This window comes from Leucoraja erinacea, unplaced genomic scaffold (assembly GCF_028641065.1).
Source record: "Leucoraja erinacea ecotype New England unplaced genomic scaffold, Leri_hhj_1 Leri_399S, whole genome shotgun sequence".
In the NCBI taxonomy this organism is placed as follows: Eukaryota; Metazoa; Chordata; class Chondrichthyes; order Rajiformes; family Rajidae; genus Leucoraja; species Leucoraja erinaceus.
Genome location: NW_026576300.1, coordinates 7,501 through 25,000, shown reverse-complemented (window position 1 = coordinate 25,000; position 17,500 = coordinate 7,501).

Genomic DNA, 17,500 nt, shown 5'->3' with positions numbered 1-17,500 from the left:
GGGAGTTAGATGTGGCCCTTGTGGCTAAAGGGATCAGGGGGTATGGAGAGAAGGCAGGTATGGTATATTGATTTGGATGATCAGCCATGATCATATTGAATGGCGGTGCAGGCTCGAAGGGCCGAATGGCCTACTCCTGCATCTATTTTCTATGTTTCTATGTTTCTGTTGCCCTGTGCCGAAGGTGAGCTCTCGCCATCTGATCTAAAATGTCAGCAGAGGTGTACACACACTTAAATGCATTTCAATGCTTGACACTCATCCAGATTTTTGACTGCGCTTAGACAACTACAACCGTTAAATTGATCTCGAAACGATCCTCGCCTTTATTCAGCCCATTCTCTATAAATGTCGAACTGGCAATTTGCGACACCACGTTGCCTAATGCAACCTTCCAGGAACTTTAGGAAACTCAAACATCCTACAATTGCTGGCTTTTCTTCATTCGGTTCAAAGCATGAAGGCGGAACAGGTTTAGAAAAGGGCTATTCGTGTCCAGCATTCAGGCACATCCTCAATGCATAGAATATTTACTTCAAGCGTCTCTAGATTTCTCCTGCATATGCAAATAAATTATGTGATGACTGATTATTCCTCTTGTCCTTTGGGTCGTGCAGCACAGTGCAGACGGAAGAGTGGAACATGCAAAAAGCGTTGCTCTAAAGGCCATGTGGAAGTCGGAACTTGCTACACCACGCACAAATGTTGCAAACTACGTTAAGTGCAATGGTTCCTTCGCGCTGGTTTCAGTTTTATTTGGATCTATTTGCAACTGACTCTCAATAATAACAGTTTGCAAATCTGTACGAATAAATATTAGTTGCATTATCGGAGCTTCGCTTCCCTTTGTTTCTCTTTTGAAGTAGTCTACTCGAATTATAGTTCGTAAGGGAAGAACTGAACCTTGGCAACAATGTTCGATATAGGCTGCAGTGCAGCACTGTTTCGTGCAGTCCGGCACTGGGACTAAATGACTGGGAGCCGTGTTGTGTGCTTTACTATCCGGAGTCCATCTGTAAAATCTGTGACATGGGTGCCACTGAGATAGTCATGGCTCCGAGAGAACACATCCATTCATAGAGAAAGCTACATTAATAGTTCATTTATCAACTGCCTAATACATTTACATATAGAAACATAGAAAATAGGTGCAGGAGTAGGCCATTCGGTCCTCCGAGCCTGCACCGCCATTCAATATGATCATGGCTGATCATCCAACTCAGAATCCTGTACCTTCCTTCTCTCCGTACCCCCTGATCCCTTAAGCCTCAAGGGCCACATCTAATTCACTCTTAAATATAGTCAATGAACTGGCATCAACTACCTTCTGTGGCAGATAATTCCAGAGATTCACCACTCTCTGTGTGGAAAATGTTTTTCTCATCTCGGTCGTAAAATACTTTCCCTCTTATCCTTAAACTGTGACCCCTTGTTCTGGACTTCCCCAACATCTAGCCTGCATTTATGCTGCATCTAGCCTGCATCTTCCTGCACATATACCACATGGAGCTGGAGCCAGGCGGCATCAATGCCTTGTCCAAGCTCGACACACACACTAACTCCAACCTCAGTCTTGCATAGCAGGTTTCAGAATATTCAATTACTATCAGTAATTCATCAACTCTTAACGCTGCTGTCAGATTATGCGCTGATTCAATAAACAGAGGTAAAAGAGGCCTGTTTTAAAACCTAGCCCTCAAATATGCTTCAAATGTCACCGTTTTTTACACAGAGAGTGGTGAATCTGTGGAACTCTCTGCCACAGAAGGTAGTTGAGGCCAGTTCATTGGCTATATTTAAGAGGGAGTTAGATGTGGCCCTTGTGGCTAAAGGGATCAGGGGGCATGGAGAGAAGGCAGGGATGGGATACCGAGTTGGATGATCAGCCATGATCATATCGAATGGCGGTACAGGCTCGAAGGGCCGAATGGACTACTCCTGCGCCTATTTTCTATGTTTCTATGTTTCTAACACTCCTTAGATCTGTTACCTCGTGGACCTGTTCCTGCTGCATCGAGGATCAGTGATTTCCCCGAGCAACTATTTAAAAAAAGTCAATCGAGCTTTCCGAGACGTTCGCCCCTGTGCAGAAAAAACACACGTTCAATTCTTCTAAACATGCTAGGCATTTATAATATACATACTGTCCTACTAAATGCTATAAGTAACGTCCCGATATTAGCAGTGCGCCCGTTGTTATCAATGCTGACCGTTCAGAGCAAGGGGATAAAACTAGATATCCTGTCTTCTCATCAGCCGCTGATAAAAATGGATTGACCTGTCACAAGCCCAGAATTTATCAAAACGTTGCAGCATAGAAATAGGCCATTCAGCCAACCGAGTCCGTACTGGCCATTCATCGTCCCGTTCAAAGTAGTTTAAGCTATGGCACTTTCTCATCCATTCCCTCAGCACAAAGGGCAATTTACAGAGGACAATTAACCTATAAGCCCACCCATCCTTGGGACGAGACAGTAAATTGGAGCACCCGGAGGAGGCCCACGCGATCAAAGGTAGAACCTGAAAACGTCACACACACAGCGCCCGAGCTCACCGTCGAACCCGGGTCTCAGTCTCTGAAGATGTCGCTCTTCAACCTGTGACAATGTGCAGCAGATTTCCCCCCATGCATTTCCTGGTGGCTGCGATAGATCCCGCCTGAATCTGGAGATTTATTCATAGAAACATAGAAACATAGAAATTAGGTGCAGGAGTAGGCCATTCGGCCCTTCGAGCCTGCACCGCCATTCAATATGATCATGGCTGATCATCCAACTCAGTATCCCGTACCTGCCTTCTCTCCATACCCCCTGATCCCCTTAGCCACAAGGGCCACATCTAACTCCCTCTTAAATATAGCCAATGAACTGGCCTCAACTACCCTCTGTGGCAGAGAGTTCCAGAGATTCACCACTCTCTGCTGCGTGAAAAAAGTTCTTCTCATCTCGGTTTTAAAGGATTTCCCCTTTATCCTTAAGCTGTGACCCCTTGTCCTGGACTTCCCTAACAGAGGGAAGTGGTGCTAGCAATTCATGCTAGTGGCCCAGTGATTTATTCTCCCTTCTGGCGCTGCAAACTCCAAAATATCAGCCTGTATATCTTTTGTTAAGACGCGACTCTCCACCACTCCGCCGAATTGTGATTCGAAACTCTTTTTATCTCATTTTGAAATTCTTTGCTCTGATTGATGTCACTCAAGCCACTGCCACCAATTTGTTTCCGCTTCTCTTGTACTATTAAATCCGCTTCTTCTTCCCATTTTATGGCCCTGCCTCGAAGAATAACCTTATATATTTCGAAAGACGAAATAGCGGCGCCTCGAAAGTGATGCTGACAGAAACTTTGATGCTTGGACGATAAACAGCTTCATGTTTCACCGATTTCACCCGACAAGGCCTGGTAACTGATGTTCTTTGAATGGTATTGAGCCCCTGTTGCGCCCCGGCCTGTCATGTCCCTCAAGCGCAAAAACATTACTGGGAAATAATCAGGTTACACAAAATGCAAAATCGGTAACACCGGGGCAGGGAAGAAACATAACAACACTGTATTCTGTGGCAGCGTGAAGCGCCCCATAGAAACATAGAAAATAGGTGCGAGAGGAGGCCATTTGGCCTATCGAGCAAGTACCGCCATTCACTGCGATCGTGGCTGATCATTAAAATCAATAATTCTCCCCATATCCCTTGATTCCGCTAGCCCCTAGAGCTCAATCGAACTCCAGTACGAGGTAGGATACCAGATCTTGCTTCACATCATCTCACGCTTTGCATTCATATCCCCCAGATTCTCAGGATGCGATGACGTAGTAGACGCAGTAAGCCAAATAATATTCATGGTCAAGCAGCAAGGAACCAGGCATTGCTGCCCATTTCGACCATGCCGACTAAAATGCTCGAGAGTAGGCCGATCCAATTTGCCTGCAATTTGACCACATCACTCCAGACCTCTCCTGCACATGAATCAATCCAATTATCTTCTGTGTGCAATTATCCCACCTGCCTCAACTACCTACTCAGGCAGCTTTTTCATATACGCAATTTCTGAGTTTAAAAAGCTGCCCATCAGTTGCCTTTTACATGGCTCCACTCCCAGAAACTTATATCCTCTGGTTCTTGAGTTTCACCCACTGGGTAAAAACATTTGCATGCATCCCATCAATTTCCCTCATGAATATACATAATAATAAGGTCACCCCTTAGATTCGGGCGCTGCTAGAAATGAAGTCCTAGCTGATCCAATCGCCCAATTACATTAGGTTCCCCAGTCCTTCAACGTCATCGTGAATCTTCTCTGCACTCCTTCCATCTTAAATACATCATTCGTGTCGAATCCATCCCCTCGCCTACGTTTGGTCGGGTTGATATAAAGTTGGCCACATCTCAGTGTGGGAGGTTATGGGAGCATGTGAACATCAGTCAGTGACAGTCACGCAGAGTCGGCTTTTATGCCCCTGTCCCACTTAGGAAACCTGAACGGAAACCTCTGGAGACTTTCCGCCCCACCAAAGGTTTCCATGCGGTTTCCGGAGGTTTTTGTCAGTCTCCCTACCTGCCTCCACTACCTGCAACCTCCGGCAACCACCTGCAACCTCCTGAAACCGCACGGAAACCTTGGGTGGGGCGCAAAGTCTCCAGAGGTTTCCGTTCAGGTTTTATAAGTGGGACAGGGGCATTATACTGTGGTCGCTCAATGGAGGAGGTGCCGCGGTGGGTGCACCATCTTGTGTGTTTGAAGGGAAAGTAACTGGGAAGCGTAAGTTATGAGTAAGGGGTCTGTGAAGCTATGAGCTGCAGAGGTAAAGTTGCCTGCACATTTGGAAAGATGGGAGTGATGGTGGGATTAGAGCGTCGGAAATGTCGGAGAACGATGTGTTGAAGACGGCGGCTACAACGCTGAAAGGGTCGGGATCAGTGGACAATTCTATCTGAGGGTAGGGGACGTGCAGATTGAGCGAGATCCCTCACAATATAGTAATGGATGGCGTCATTGCAAGAGACGTCATCCAAGCATCTCTTGCAAGTACGTCATCCAAGCATCTCTTGCAAGTACACCATCCATTCCTCCATTGTGGGCTGTGTTCCGTATTCGGTGTTTGACTGAAAGGGGGGGGGGGACTGGGGGGGGGGGGGGGGGGGGGGGGGGAGGTAGTTGAGGCCTCGTCCGTGTATGGATTAAGGTCGGAACGGTACCGGGAACTCAGTGTTGGAGTATAGCTTGGCTGAAAAATGCTTTAAAGTCAACACTGAGAGGGTGGAGACGCGTCTATTATCTGGAACAGTTATCTAAATTTGTCGATTTAAATTTCACCAAATTCGGGCATTCATATTGAATGACACTGGCTATTGTAGAGAGATTCGTTTTGATCTATTCCGGGTGTTCATATTGAGGGATACTGGTTATTGCATATATTGATCTTGTGAAATTGTAAAATAACATCGTAATTAAATATAACTTCGTATTATATATTAGTCGATTAATATTGCCGTTGTAATAGAGTGTCTGTGTGTTAGATACTGCTGCTGTAATCGTAGTTTGAATCGTCACTGTATATTAATATAGCATGATTAAGATTGCTGTTGTAATTGGAGTCTGAATCTGAGGCCAGTTCATTGGCTATATTTAAGAGGGAGTTAGATATGGCCCTTGTAGCTAAAGGGATCAGGGGGTATGGAGAGAAGGCAGGTACAGGATACTGAGTTGGATGATCAGCCATGATCATATTGAATGGCGGTGCAGGCTCGAAGGGCCGAATGGCCTCTACTCCTGCACCTATTTTCTATGTTTCTATGAATCGTGACTGTGACTGGCATATCCAGTGGTTCCGGGAACTAGTACCTTGTTAGTGGAAAATTAACTTGGGAGAGGGAGAAGTACCTGTTCATGGAAAAACTACCTCAAAAGGTGGGAAAGTACCTTGAAGGGAATGGTACCACCAAGTGAGAAAGTACATTGAAGGGAAATTCTCCTGTTCCCGTAGGAGGGGTTCCTTTGATTGACAGCGCGATTTGGGTGATTTAGAATATTGTGATTTACTTTTGAACTGTACAGTTAGTGAATACTTAGTAGTCGAATACTTGTATTTTACATTGCAGTGTGTTTTTGTATGATAGTTATTTGTAGTATTATTTCTTGTTTAAGTACGATTTTGCTTGCGTGTTACGATCTCTCTGCCTTTGTTTGGATTGGAGTGTTTTGAGTGTAGATTTGCTGCTGAAGCCTGTTTAATTTATCCGCTGAGAAGGTTGTCCTTAGCTTGAACTGAGAGTGTTTACTGAATTAAAAGCTTGTGTGATTTCTGTGTGTGAGATTGTTGTGAGGGAATTTTGGTTACCCGGTTGAAAGGGGAGAGATTGGTTGTGTGAGAGACTTACTGGTGGTTGAAGAACTTTTGGTCATTGTTTGTGAGCGAACTTGTTAGTGAAGTGTGAATCATTTGAGCTCTGGATCTTGATCTGGATCTGGAATTAAATCACCGAAAAGCTCTACATAGAGCATCACTCAGCTCTAAGATGATGGTGGATGTGCTAGTCGAGATGGATATGCTTTTGGAGTATATTTTTACATGTGTTAATGTTTTGGAGATCTCTGATGCTGGCTGGTAGGGTATTCCAATCCCTTGTTGTCTTGAGAAAAATGAGTTAGAAAGTGCTAATGAAGTGCCGTGCGGATTGAAATAATGTCCAGGTTGGTAGCTTCTGGTTAACATGCTTGGATTAACTGGATGTGTTCCTCCACCAAAAAATGCCTCCCCAGCCTGTCTGAATGACTACCGTCCGGTGGCCCTTACCTCGGTAGTCATGAAATGCTTTGAGAGGCTGGTGAAGAATCACATCTGCGCCTTCCTCCCTCGCAACATGGACCCGTTGCAGTTCGCATATCGGCCGAACAGATCCACGGACGATGCGGCCTCCCAGGTCTTGCACACCGCTCTCTCCCATCTGGACAGCCAGAAAGGGGGCTACGTGAGGATGCTGTTCATAGACTACAGTTCAGCCTTCAACACGATAGTCCCCACCAGACTGGCCGGGAAGCTAATGGAATTGGGGCTCAACACCTCCCTGTGTGCCTGGGTCCTGGACTTTCTCACCGCCAGGCCCTAGGTAGTCAAGATGGGAGGGAATACATCGAAGTCCCTCACCCTGAGCACAGGATCGCCCCAGGGTTGCGTTCTCAGCCCCCTATTGTACTCCCTGTACACACATGACTGTGTGGCTAGGTTCAGCGCCAACTCAATAATTAAGTTTGCTGATGACACTGTGGTGGTGGGCCTGATCTCAGACAACGATGAGAAGGCCTACCGGGAGGAGGTGGCTGATCTAGCACTCTGGTGCCAGGATAACAGCCTCGTCTAGAACATCAAAAAAACGAAGGAGCTGATCATTGACTTTAGGAGGGCACATCATCCGAGGACGTACACTCCATTGAGGATAAATGGGGATCCTGTGGATAGGGTGAACTGTTTTAAATATCTGGGAGTCCACATCTCCGAGGATATGACAAGGGCATCACACGCCTCGGCACTCGTGAGTAAGGCAAGGCAGCGCCTTTACCACCTCAGGCAATTGAGGAAATTCAGAGTGTCTCCGAGGATCCTCCAGTGCTTCTACGCAGCGGCGGTGGAAAGCATCTTGTCGGGAAATATTACCATCTGGTTTGGGAATTGCTCTGCCAAGGACAAGAAGGCTCTGCAGAGAGTAGTGCGTTCGGCCGAACGCACTATGGGAACTTCACTCGCTCCCCTGCAGGAACTATACAACAGGTGCAACTCCAGAGCAAATAAAATCATGGGAGACCCCTTCCACCCCTGCAACGGACTGTTCCAGCTGCTACGGTCAGGCAAACGCCTCCGTTGCCATGCGGTGAGAACGGAGAGGTTGAGAAGGAGTTTCTTCCCAGAGGCCATTCGGACTGTAAACGCCTATCTCACCAGGGACTAACTCTACTGAACGTTTTTCCTTCCATTATTTATTATGTAAAAGAATATGTGTGTTATGATTGTGTTTATAATTTGTTTGGTTGTTTTGTTGTTTGTCTTTTGCACAAAAGTCCGCGAGCATTGCCACTTTCATTTCACTGCACATCTCATATGTGTATGTGACAAATAAACTTGACTTGACTTGACTTGATCTTTACATCGACAGTGGTATTCTTGATCTTGTGGAATGTTATCAGTCTGATAAACTTGCGATGAGTAGTAGGTGGATGAAGTTTAAGGTCCTTTATCATGCTGGAGACTGAGCTCTGCCACTTGTAGTTGTTAGAAATGAACCTTGCAGTTTGGTTTTGCACTGCCTGCATTTTATTGATGTTCCCTTGAGTGAAATAATCCCACACGGGGCAGCAATATTCAACGTGTGAACATAGAAAGCTTTTATATGCTTGGATCTTAATGCCCCTGTCCCACTTAGGAAACCTGAATGGAAACCTCTGAAGACGTTGCGCCCCACCCAAGGTTTCCGTTCAGGTTTCCTAAGTGGGACAGGGGCATAACTTCTTTGGGTGCGTGTTGTGCCCATTGTAAGTAACAGTGAGAAACGAGATAGAGATTGATACTGTCGACGACCCAGAAAGCCCATTACAACTAGTTTGCAGCAAAGATTATAGAGGAGCTCTCCTCTAGGACCTTTGGTTTGCAGTAAGTTCCCTAATGAAGCGGAAAGGTTGAAACATTTCTCGGGAACTTTGAATAAAAACTTAGGATATGAGTTATGGCCCAAAGGAGGGGTTGGAAATTCTGGAGAGCGTGAGATACATTGAGTGGATTATTTATCAATGTAGCAAAAGTGAAGTATCAAAGGAACGTATTGGGCTATGGAGACAATATTACGAATGTTTAAGAGGACATAGAGAGGCTGCAATAATGGAGAATTGGCATGAGGCAGCTTTGAAGCTTAGAGTTAAAGGATGATGGAGGAAACAAAACTCTAGATACCTTAAAGAAGGAATGTAGATGTGCGTGTAAAGAACATATGGAACGGGAGACAAAGGGAACTCCTGAAGGGAAACTGGCATTTGTAGAATTTGAGTTAAGGGACCCGCTAGTTGGCTTTGGTTTAGGAGGGGGAGATGAAGAAAATTTAGGAGATTGGGAGAGCATTCGAATTAAGAGATGTTTGCCACCTCTTCCTTATTCCCCTTGCGTTCTCTATATGCCACATTGACATTCAGCACCTTATATGCATCACCGAACTCCTCCTGTGCCTGCAGCACCACCCACACCCCTGCTGTTCCTATCCTACCACCCTGCTCACCAGACAGCACCAGCAAAGAGCTCTTTGACCCCAACAGCTGCAGCACTAACAGATATTCCAGTAGCGCTCAGGAGCAGGAGCAAGACCAAGAAAATAGCTCCCGTGTTTAAAGATAAAGTGGGATCACCAGAAACGACCACCCAGAGAGACAAGATGATAGATCCTACACAGCTTACTAGGTTCCTAGCCACTTTAGGGCACCCAAATCATGAACCACTGGCTAATGTAATGGCTGGTAAAATACAAGAGAAGATGCAGTTTTAACTGCCCTTGCCACTACCCTCCAAAAGTCAAGAAACATTGCTAGGATTCTGGGTGTTAGACCAAAGAAAGGACAGGGAGCAGGTGAGTTGTTAGAAAGGTTCTCGGGACTATATACGGAGCAGTCAGGAGATTTTCAGGAAATATCATCTTTCACATTCATTCTATCCTGGCAATTCCTTATTCCGTAGATTTCAATGCGGTGTCCCCTCATCCTTCTAATCTCCAACGAGTACAGCCCACTACCACCAATCGCACCTCATAGGTGAACCCGGTCATCCCTCGAGTCTTTCTGGTAAATATTACCTGGACCTTCTCCAACGTCAGCACATGTTTCCTCAGAGGGAGAGATTGAACTTTATTACCTTCCATCACAGTGAGGAATGCAGGGAGCCGCTGTGGAACATGTCTATGTTCAATTTAATTTGATGTGGTTATGTGTCTTACTGCTTTTCACTTTGTGTGGCAATATAGTAACTCAAATCCCACTTTACATTAATTACTACGTGTGACAATGAGCCCATCCTTTATCTTGAATCTTGAATAGGAAAGATATTGTCAAATTTTAAGGGGTTCAAAAAAGATTTAAGGATCTTGCCAGGACTAGAGGGTGTGAGCTATAAGGAGAGGTTAAGTAGGCTGGGAATCTATTCCGTAGGGTGAAGGCAGATGAGGGGAGAACTTATAGAGGTATAGAAAAACACGAGATGAATAGTTTGGGTAGATGCACAGAGTCTTTTACCCAGAGTAGGGGAATCAAGGCTCAAGGTGAAGGGGTAAAGATTGAATAGGAATCCAATGGGTAACCTTTTCGTACAGGAGGTGGGGGCTGTATGGAGCAGGCGGCCAGAGGAGGTAGTGGAGGCTGGGAAGTTTCCCATGGTTTAAGAAACAATTAGGCAGGTACATGGATATGGCAGGTTTGGAGGGTTATGGACCAAGCGCTGGCAACTGGGACTAGGGTAGCTGGGACATTGTTGGTCTGTGTGTGGGCGAGATGGGCTGAAGCGCATGTTTCCATACTGTATGGCTATGGCTCTATGAATCTAATCAGCTGCTCGAAACCTCTTTACAATATTTCTGCCTCCTGACACTCAGGTATATGTGCCCTGACATCCGCCTTCGCATTGCATTCTTGATTTAGTCCTCTCGAAACGAATGTGTAACTTGCATCAACGTTCCTTACTGCAATCTCAACCAATACATTTACCATTTGGGATCTCCCAGTCCCTTTGTACATGAGATTTACGAAACCTCTCTTAATTTAGAAAATAGTCGAGACATGTATTCCTGCTAAGAATGTCCACATTCGCACACTTTGCTGCTTTCCTCTCTCGACATCACTTGCACTTCCGGAGGGGGGGTGGGGGTGTGGGCGGGGGTAGCTGTGGGTGTTGGGCGGGGGGGGTGGGGGCTGTGTGGTGTGGGCGGTATGGGGGGGTTGTGGTGAGAGGAGGGCGTGGGGCGGGGTGGGGGTTGTGGGGGAGGGTTGAGCGGCAGGGGATTGTTGGACGGAGGGGGGGAGGTTGGCGTAGGGGGGGGGGGGGGGGGAGTTTCTGCAACGCGCACTCACTCAAGCCTACTCTGTGTGACTGATGATCACATGCTCCTCCGCCAACCTCCTCTACCGTATTTGGTCCTCCCCATGTGGCCAACTTTAGTTCAACCAGACAAAACATAAGCAAGGGGATGGATTCGACGAACAGTAGCGCACTATTCTCCAACGTCTCCTGCCTGACAAATTTACTGGAATTCTTTGAACAAGTAAATAGCAGGCCAGACAAAGGGGAGTCAGTAGATGTTGTTTTCTTAGATTTTCAGAAGGCCTTTGGTAAGTTGCCACACGTAAGGCGGCTTGGAATATCAGAGTTTACAGTATCAATAGCAGGTTGGCTGGATGGCAGAAGACAAAGATGGCTTTTTGTGCTATGCTGCCAGTGACTAGTGGGGTTCCGCAGGGGGTCCGCTACACTTTACACTGAATATTCAGGATTTGGACGACGAGATTGAAAGCTTGGTTACACAAAAAAGCTGGAGAAACTCAGCGGGTGCAGCAGCATCTATGGAGCGAAGGAAATAGGCAACGTTTCGGGCCGAAACCCTTCTTCAGACTGATCGGGGGCGGGGGTGGGTGGGGACAAGAAAGGGAAACTGTCTCCGGAGAGAAGAGGAGAACTTCTTCAAGGTGGGCATATCTTGAAGAGATAACGCAGTAGAGTATACACAGTGTTTAAGAGGGAACTGCAGATGCTGGAGAATCGAAGGTTACACAAAAAAGCTGGAGAAAGAGATTGAAAGCTTTCTGGCCGTTTGTGGATGATACGAAAATAGGTGGAAGAGCATGTAGCGTTCAGAAAGCACGGAGTCTGCAGAAGGAGTTGGACAGCTTTGGAGAGTGGGCAGAAGTGGCAGATTGAATGCAGTGTAGAAAAGCGTGAAGTCATGCATTTTGGTCGTATGAATAGGATTCTCTCCCCATTTTCTAAATGGGGAGAGAACCTTGAAATCGGAGGTGCAAAGGGAGTTGGGAGTGCTGGTGCAGCATTCCCAAATAGTTAATCTGCAAGTTGAATCGGTAGTAAAGAAAGCAAATTCAATGCTGGTATGGATATTAAGAGGGCTTGTATAAAACAAAACAGGGAGGTAATGCTGTGGCTGTCTTAGGCATTGGTAAGGCCGCATATGGAATATTGTGAGCTATTTAGGACATCATATACGAGGAAGGATGTTCTGGTTCTGGGGAGCGTCCAGGTTTACAAGAATGATCCCAGGAATGATGGTTAACCTATGTTGAGCGTTTGTCGGCACTGAGCCTGTACTCGCTGGAATTTAGATGAATGAGGGGGGACGTCATTGAAACATACAGAATAATGAAAGGCTTGGATAGAGTGGATGTGGAGAGGATGTTTCCATTAGTGGGAGAATGTAGGCCTGGAGGTCATAGCCTCAGAATTAAAGAACGCTCTTTCAGAAAGGATAGGAGGAGATACTTCTTTCGTCGGAGAGTGGTGAATCTGTGGAATTATTTCCTTCAGAAGCCTGTGAAGGCCACATCAGTGGATTCCTTTAAAACCGAGTCAGTAGGATTTCTGATTAGTACAGTTGTTAGAGGTTATGGAGAGGGCAGTGGAATGGGGTTATGAGGAGAGATAGGTCAGCCATGATTGAACGGCTGTAGACTTGATGGACCGAATGGCCTAATTCTGCTCCTATCACTGATGTCCTCATCACCTTATTTATGTCTTATGACTTTCCTATTTGAGAGGTGCCAGATGTTTAAGCATTGTGACTCACTTTGTCTTCTTTCTCATGGTACAATTTTCCAGCTCCGTATCTTGATAGATACGGTGGTTTATCTCAATGCAATCGATCACTGCATCTCAATAGATATAGATAATAGATATGTTTGCTTTTGGATAGACGGAGGCTGATAAGGACTAGATTACTTGTTTTGGTCATGTGAGATTGAGTCTCGTGACTGTGATAGAGTTATGTGAAGACGTAATATTGAAGATTCACAAGGGCAATGTCATGGAAATGGCTACGTGTTGGGAAGCTTAGGGTTGCAATTTACGGGGTTTTTCGGATGCGTTTGACTAGTGGTGCCAAAGGGATTATTTCTGGGTCCATTGGTTTAGTTGCAAAACTACAAGACTCGATTAATACTTTAGACACGATTAAAAACTAGTCGATCAATCAGCGGGGAAACTGGGCTGAAGAGCGGGGAAATTGAGTTTCATGCAGATAATTGCAAGATGTTGCAGTTTGGGAAGTCATGCTGGATCTTCATAGCGAATGGGAGGGCCTTGGAGAGTGTTGTAGAGCAGAGGGATTTAGTTGCTCAGGTACATGGATCCCCTGAAGTGTCACCACAGGAAGATCAGCGATAACATAGAAACATAGAAATTAGGTGCAGGAGTAGGCCATTCGGCCCTTCGAGCCTGCACCGCCATTCAATATGATCATGGCTGATCATCCAACTCAGTATCCCGTACCTGCCTTCTCTCCATACCCCCTGATCCCCTTAGCCACAAGGGCCACACATCTAACTCCTCTTAAATATAGCCAATGAACTGGCCTCAACTACCCTCTGTGGCAGAGAGTTCCAGAGATTCACCACTCTCTGTGTGAAAAAATAAATAAGGTGTTGGTACATTGCTCTTCATCAGTCACTATATTGTATGAAAAAATCCTTTCATCACATCAACAGTCGCATGCAACACATCATCCTCCAACGTTTTCGCCACTTCACACGGGATCCCATCACCAGTCACATCTTCCCATTTATACCCTGTGTGCTTTCCGCAGAGACCACATCTCCCTGGTTTATACAACCCTTCCACCGCACACCACAAACGCCCGAGAACTTTACCATATGCATATGCAAGGGATACAACACATGTACATGTATCCTCCACCCCCCTGTTCCATCCTGAGACCCCGAGAGTCCATTCAGGTTCGTCACTTTTTGTTCAATTGTATCTCCCCAGCCACATCTACTATATCCGTTGTTCTCGATGTGGGCTCCAATATTTCGGCACGACAAGGCGCAGAATGGGCGATCATTTTGTCGGACAAATATGCCCAGTCCGCCTTGGCCTATGTGAAATGCCGGGTGCCAAACAATTTCACTTCCCTTACCATTCCCATGCTCACCTTTCTGTCCCTGTCCTCCTCCACTTTTGGTCACGGAATTGGATAGGGGCGAAGATAGATAAATAGCTGCAAATGCCACGAGGAAAGCTTATGTTTATGAGACAGGTAACTTAATCGAAGATTGGTTCCAGCACAGCTGGGTTGCAGTGTTCGGTTCCATTTGCTGAGTTACATTGACGAAGTAGCAGAGACTCTACAACTTAACCTCTGAGTCTGAACGTGTCAGTTATGTGGAGGGCCCGGAAAGATTGCATCGCCATGAGGCCAAGAAGTATTAAGTAAAGTGAATAACACAGGCATGGTGGTATGTTGGGAAAATGATCACCTTGGTAGGTTTTCAACTTGACAACTTTAATTAAAGGTTGAGAGGAGTGTGAGAGCGCGGAAGGTTGGTAAATGGAACGCAATGATCGCGGGGTAGTGGACACATATATCCTCACCACACTTGAGACGACCACTGGAAGAGTCATCCAATCGAAATCTACGGGTCAAGCGTTAGTGAATAGGATCAATGCAGCTGGAAATTTATCGTCGCTTTGCAAATTTGAGCCGAACGGCCACTTTCCGTGCACTCGTGGCTCTCCCTGTATGTCATCCTGGGAGAAACACACTGGCAATACATCTGACGTTTGTAATAAATGTACGGGCATAAATATACAGGAAACACAAACAGGAAACACTGGTAAAGAATGCACGTCTTTAGAGTAAAGCCGTCTGCAAACACGATGCAATGGGATGTCACTCTGTTTTATGTTCTGCTTTATGAATGAAGAACAGTTCTGGTATTGGTATTGAAGGCCTGATTCATTGGGCTTGTGCACGTTGCAAGAATCACGTTGACACGAATGCCTTGGGGAAGGAGAGGTGTCTAAAAGTTTAACACGCGGGGTCCTTCAACGGCTGTCGTCGGGCTGATCTTGGAATGGAGTACAAGCGCACATATCTATTGCTGACCAGTTTATGGCGGCGAGGTGAATCATGCTGGCATCTGCTCGGTGTTCCTGTGCTAATGTGGAATAGTCAGACGGGCGGGCGCCTCCTGGGACAAATCAACCACAACTGCCCTCCTGTGTACACTATCACTACACCATGTCCGCCACCGCAAGGCACAGCCTCAACACACAAAGTATATAGAGCAAAGACTACAATGAAATACAAGATGTCCTTGCATTATTTGATCCTGAACGGGCAGCGAAATGAGAAACGTGCTTCTATTTACCGTTGCAATATTGCTGCTGACTCGTCCGTTCGCGGAGGGAATTGGTAAAGGTAAGGACGGGTGGACATTTGTGTACACAAATGTCAAAGTATGAGTTGGGCATTATCAGAGAAAAACGAATCCAGGTTCCCACAGCTGCTGAGATAATCGCTTGGCGCTGAGAACCAAGAACGCACAATGAAACCTCTCACAACAGTACCAGGAGAGGAGAGAATTGTGACTGCCCGCAGTCGTAGGTGATTAGAAAAATACATTAGAAAAATAAACGCTCATTCTGAGAATGTTGTTATTTTAAACCGGGGCAAAATTGTTTCAGTGTAGAAAGTTAGAGGATTCATTCTAAAGCAATAGGAGGAGGTCGAGGACAGAACCGAAGTGAAGTGTTTGACAAACTTGCATAATATTTTAAATATGCGCATGCAATATATGTAACAGCATTGTTTATATTTTCATTTCGAAGGACCGAAGAAACAGCTAATCTACCACTCCATCATTCCAACCTTCACGCAATCAAGCTCAGATGCGTCTGAAAATATTTACTCCTTTGGTGAGATTGACATTTATCAGCTCAGTAGGAACTGAACTATTTTTTCAAACCTTCACTGACCTGAGAAATAAAGGTCATTATCCATTGCTTTTCGTAATGACTCTCTGGCCCCGTGTAGAATCTCCTGTGTCTCATATTGTACCGCCCTTCCGAAAAGTACGCTGCGCTTCTCGTGTTCTTATAAAAGCTAAACTTATATCATGCCACGTTCGACTCTGTCCACTGACATTCTGCTGCCTATGTTCAACTCACTGTTGCCCTCTGCATATGAGCTCTTACATTGATATCTAAAACACAATATCAGCATAGCTTTACACGCAATACAGATGGATCAGGTGTGAGTGTATGATCCTCATCCAGTTCTATGTCTACGCGTTGATTTTTCAACCTTTTATTTTGTGTCGTGCAGCACAGTGCAGAATGAAGAGAGGAAAATGTTGGAAGAATTGCCCCAAAAGTTATAAAAGATTCGGAAGTTGCCAAAGCAATCTAAAATGTTGCAAATCAAGTTTTGTATATTTGCATTTTTCTTGAATAAATAAAAAAAACGTGTTAACACAGCTGCGCCTCTCTTTTGAAGTAACCCCCCACTCGACGTAAAATTTATCAGAAAAGAAGCGAGCATTTGGGAAAAACGGTCAGTATAGGGTGATTTCAAGAAAGGTCACTGGAGCGTAGATCCGCACCCACGTGACCGAAAATTTAAAGTGGAGTACATGCAATATTTCCGGCACATGTTAGTGAATGGGAAAACACGCACTTTCACACCCGTTAAAAACATCGAAAACGGACAGTTTTTGAGCTGCAATTTACTGTGCCAGTCGGGGTGACCGTGAGGCACAGCTACCTAAATTTACAGTCCAAAAAAAAGATAGAAACTAAGGCAAATTCAAGAGGGAGCTGAAGGTGCAAAACCAGCGGAAGTGATCAGCCGACATTTGTCGTGGAGATTTAAAGATCCAAAATATCGGGAATTATCGCGTTTGCTCGCTACATTTCATCAAAAGTAAGGCATTATTGACTTTTTTTATCTTTATTCATTTGTTATATGAAAAGTTTTAAAAGTGAAAAATCCGTCAGTAAAATTGCAAAATCGCCCATGGTTCTCAGGTGGGTTTTAACATGCAAAATGAAAACGCTTCTGAAGCTACATTTACCATTTAAATAATCGTAAACTATCAATGCGTTTTGAAATAAATTTTACTCAGATGCAAGCTAAGGAATGGGATAATTGTCAGCTGTTAGTTGGACAAAATCAGGACATTTTATTATTTGCCAAAATATATTTCTCAATGTTTCTTGTTTAAAGCCTGCACAATCACCCAAACTACTTATTTATTTATTTAATTATCATCAAATAACAGCCAAGCCTGCAGCATGGAATGATGTCAACAATTCTGATTTTGGCAAATAATAAAATGTCCTAATTTTGTCCAACTAACAGCTGACAATTATCCAATTCCTTAGCTTGCATCTGAGTAAAATTTATTTCAAAACGCATTGATAGTTTACGATTATTTAAATGGTAAATGTAGATTCAGAGGCGTTTTCATTTTGCATGTT